This window comes from Gossypium hirsutum, chromosome A05 (genome assembly GCF_007990345.1).
Source record: "Gossypium hirsutum isolate 1008001.06 chromosome A05, Gossypium_hirsutum_v2.1, whole genome shotgun sequence".
NCBI classification, from domain to species: Eukaryota; Viridiplantae; Streptophyta; class Magnoliopsida; order Malvales; family Malvaceae; genus Gossypium; species Gossypium hirsutum.
Genome location: NC_053428.1, coordinates 98,874,531 through 98,879,409, shown reverse-complemented (window position 1 = coordinate 98,879,409; position 4,879 = coordinate 98,874,531). Strand labels below are relative to the sequence as shown.

At 35.7% G+C, this 4,879-nt stretch overlaps 1 non-coding gene across 1 annotated transcript; it reads left to right on the top strand.

Moving 5' to 3' along the window:
- The first annotated feature begins 1,540 nt into the window (after positions 1-1,540).
- Positions 1,541-1,647, top strand: LOC121229833 (small nucleolar RNA R71). The gene has a single exon (XR_005927789.1). It is a non-coding gene; the product is annotated as a small nucleolar RNA R71 (small nucleolar RNA).
- The last annotated feature ends 3,232 nt before the right edge of the window (positions 1,648-4,879 follow it).

Sequence of the window (4,879 nt, the reverse complement as noted above, 5' to 3'; positions counted from 1 at the left end):
ATGAATCATCCTGTTCCCTAGAGAACCTCATAGCATCATAAATTTTAAAGATAATCTCCTCGTCACCTACTCTAAGTACCAATTTACCGTCACCTACATCGATTACAGCCCTAGTAGTGGCTAAAAATGGCCGCCCTAAAATTAAAGGTACTTCCACATCTTCATCCATGTCAAGCACAACAAAATCAACAGGAAATATGAATTTATTTACTTTCACAAGTACGTCTTCTATAATACCCCTAGGGTATTTAACAGATCTATCGACTAATTGAGTACTCATCCTAGTAGGTTTAGGTTCCCCAAAACCAAGTTGTTTGAACATTTTATATGGCATCAAATTAATGCTAGCGCCTAAATCAGCTAGTGGTTTCTCAACATTCAGACTACCAATTAAGCAAGGGATAGTAAAACTTCCTGAATCTTTCAGTTTTGTTGGCAGCTTGTTTTGGAGTATGGCTGAGCATTCCTCGTTGAGTTCTACTATAGATAAGTCCTCTAACTTCCTTTTATTTGTTAGAAGCTCCTTCAAAAATTTTGCATATGTAGGCATCTGCACGATGGCTTCAACAAAAGGTAAGTTGATATGTAATTGCTTAAAAAGTTCAAGAAACTTACCGAATTGTGCACCAATGCGATCTTTTTTCAATTTTGCTGGGTAGGTAACTAGTGGTTTATATTCCTTCGGCACTAGTTTGTCACTATTTTCAGGTTTTTCTTCCCCCCTTTCGCTTACCACGGCTTCTTGTGCTAGCTTCTTTTCAGATTCCGCTAACACTTTCCCACACCTTAGTGTAACTGCTTTGGTGTTACTAAGTAAACTTCTGAGTGGTCTTTTGGTTTGGTGTTACTAAGTAAACTTCTGAGTGGTCTTTTCGAAATCAGTTTGGACAGCTGGCCTATCTGAGTTTCGAGCCCTTGGATTGACGCTTGTTGATTTTTAAGTATCGTTTTAGTGTTCTGAAACCAGGTTTCTGACACTGATATAAACTTTGAAAGCATCTCTTCAAGGTTCGGTTTCATTTCCTGTTGATATGGTGGCTGTTGGTAACTCGGAGGTGGTCACTAATTTCTTTAGCCTCTCCATGAGAAATTTGGGTGGTTCCTCCAACCTGCATTATAAGTGTTACTATATGGATTGTTTTGAGGTCGAGGAGTATTACCCATGTAATTTAATTGCTCGTTATCCATGTTGTGGCCATAAGGCTGGTATTCCGAATGGCTTGTTCCACCTCCACTTACTTCGCACTGCATTACTGGGTGAACCTGTGAAGAACTAAGAAAACCAACAATCTTTTTATTCAAGATTTCTACTTGATTAGAGAGCATGGTGACCGAATCGACGTTATAAACACCGACTATTTTCGTTGGCTTTATCCTCATGACTTGCCACTGATAGTTATTCAATGACATCTCCTCTATGAACTCATAAGCATCATCAGGTGTTCTATTATTGATGGTTCCGCCAGCAGTTGCGTCAACCATTTGTCGAGTCGAAGGATTCAGGCCATTATGGAACGTTTGAACCTGGAGCCAAAGTGGTAACCCATGGTGAGGGCACCTTCTCAAAATGTCCTTGTATCTCTCCCATGCATCGTAGAGTGTTTCTAAATCCATCTGCACAAAAGAAGAGATATCATTACGTAATTTACCTATTTTAGTCAGCGAAAAATATTTTAGCAAAAATTTTTCGGTCATTTGTCCCCAAGTAGTAATTGACCCTCGTGGTAACGAGTTCAACCGCTGTTTAGCTTTGTTCCTCAATGGCCAAAGACGAATGGCATCGTCAAAAACGCCATTAATTTTAAATGTATCACATAGCTCCAAAAAGTTTGCTAAGTGAACGTTGGGATCTTCATCCTACAAACCATCAAACTGAACAAACTGTTGTATCATTTGAATTGCGTTAGGTTTCAGTTCAAAAGTATTTGCAGCTACAGCAGGTCTAACTATGCTTGATTCAGTTCCTGTTAAAGAAGGTTTAGCATAATCATACATAGTGCGTGGAGCAAGATTTTGATTAGCTGCAATTGTAGGAGGTAGCTGATTGTCTTGGTTTTTAGCCATCTCTTCGGTTGGGGGTTGAGTATCGTCTTCTTACATGTTATCTGTGTATATTAGGCTTCGCCTTATTTCTCTTTGGTTTCTGCGAACTGTGCGATCGATTTCTTTGTCAAAAAGTAATGGTCCTAACGGGTTTCTTCTAGTAATAAACTATAAAAACTTGATAGAAGAAGGAAAAAGAAAATTAGTAAATTAGATTAAAATTAAAAATAAGATTAGATTGCAAGAAAATAAATGGCTAAATTAATAAAAATTGAGTGTTCCTAATATTTTAATTCCCCGACAACGGCTCCAAAAACTTGATCACTTGATTTCGTGATAGGTTTTAAATATTTATAATTAATCGTTCTTGAAACTAACTATTATCACATTGTAGGAAAGTGTACCTATCGAACAGTAGTATAGTTTTAGCAAGATCGGATTGTCGAACCCAAAGGAACTAAAAGTACTAGTAATGACTGTCTTTTTATTATCTAGCCTAAGAATAAAGAGGTTTTGTTTTAACTAACTAATTATCTAACTAAGAATTCACAGAGAATAGAATTGGGGAATTGCTTTTGGGAAATCGATTGAATTAAGACAATACCTAAGGAAAAATCCACCTAGACTGTACTTGTTATTCTGGCTCCGAATCGGACGATTTATTCATTTAACTTGTTCTATAGAGATCCCTAAGTTATGTTATTATCCCTATTCAAGACTAATAACGTCTAATCCCTAGATTGAATAATTGAGACCTTTCTCTAATTAACACCCTAGGGTTGCATTAACTCGATCTATGGATCCCCTTATTAGGTTTCACTCTAATCCCGCAAAATCTTATCACCCTATGTCTAGGCGCGCAATCAACTCCGCTTAATTATGACAAATGTACTCTTAGACAGGGTCTATTCCTCCTCTGAATAAGAGCTTATCTTGAATCAGTATCCTGGGATATCAAAACAAGAATTAAGAACACATAATTAAGAACAAGTTAAATATTTATCATACAATTCAGAAAATAATAACAAGATTCATCTTAGGTTTCATTCCCCTTAGGTATTTAGGGGATTTAGTTCATAACTAAATAAGAAAACATCTCAGAATAATAAAGAATACAAAACATAAAGAAAACCCAAAACTCCTAAAACAAAAATTGAGGAGAGATCTTCAGTCTTGATGTTGAATTCGGCTTCTGAGATGGATCAATCGGCTTTCTTGGAGTAATTTCTTACCCCCTATTCTGTGTGTCCTCTTTCTTCCTCCTCTAGGGTGTATTTATAGGCTTTGGAATGCCTAAGAGCCCTTAAGATTAGCCTTTTTCTGAATTAGACTCAACTTGGGCTGGGCAGGGACACGCACGTGTAACACACCCGTGTGCGATTACTTCAGGCCATGCTCGAGCCTGTGAAATTGACACGGCAGTGTGGTCTACCCGTGTGAGGAGGTCCAAGCCTTGTTGATTTCGTACTTTGGCCTATTTTCTCCGTTTTTGGCCCATTTCTCGTTCTTTTTGCTCTCCTATGCTCTCATAAGTATAAAACATGAAATTAAAGCATTAGGAGCATCGAATTCACCAATTCTAATGGGAAATCATCCATAAAATACGTTAAAGATGGGGTAAAAATATGTATAAATTACAGTTTATCATTGTGTTTAGTTTATAAGAGCTTACTAAGCATTCATTGCTTATGTAATTTCTTTCCTATGTTTTATAGATTATCAGATGCTCGATCTGGTTGGAAGCTTATTGGCGATATATCACACTATCTAGCAGACATTTCGATAGTTTTTTAACGTTTTGGCCAAGGTTTATAGTGGCATGTATAGGATGAATTGTAATGGTGTTTTAATGAATGTTTAGATGGTATTTTGGCATGTATAAGTTTGGAAGTTAACTTAGTTGGTAGCATTTGATGCCTTGTCAAATTGTGTCATTTTGGTTATCTTAATATGCATGTTTTGTATGGCTCTTTATGGTAACTTTGGAATGGTATGTCAATGGTCATAATTGTGGTATGTTTTGGTGAGTATTGAACTAGAACATGATGCTTGGATTGTGGTATTTTTGACAGGTTTAGGTTGGTGATGTTTGTATGTGTTTGAGGTGCCTTTGAATGGCATATTGGTTAGTTGTATTAGGACTTTGAAATGACATCTTGGTGTATGTTTTAGTAATGTTTAAGTTCCTTTAAAGTATGTGTAACAACCCGTTTTTAGACAAATCGGAGCAGTGGTTCTGGGACTACAAGTCTGAAGTCAAAATAATTATTTTATTATTATTTTAATATCTACAGCATGATAATATGATTGTGTGAAAATTTCGTTAAGAAATTTTATCGTTTGACTGTTTAATTCGATAAAAAGAACTAAATAACGTAAAACGTAAAACTTGTGTTATATTAGCTAAAGGTGTCCAATAGCTATAGAACTTTAAAGTAGAGGTCTTTAAGTGGTATTAGCCCATTTATGAGATAGTGGATGATAGTGGCATGGTATATAGTGTAATTATTGAGTATTTTTAAGGTTAATTTTGGTAATTTGTAAATAATGTTAAATTAAATAAAACAAAAACACAAATTTTGAATCCATTCATCTTCCTTAGCTAAAATAAGCAAGAAGAGAAGCCATTGTTAGGGCTCTATAATCAAAAAGCTTCCTAGCTCAATTGTAAGTCTATTTTTGTCCCCTTTTTAATGATTTCTATGCTTTTGAAATCGTTGCAGCTTAGTCTAGCTAGCCCAGGGACTATTTTGCAAAACTATTAAAGATTTAGGATGTTTCCATTTATAAATAAGCATATATTTTAATGATTGATGATAGATTATGAATGTTTGAT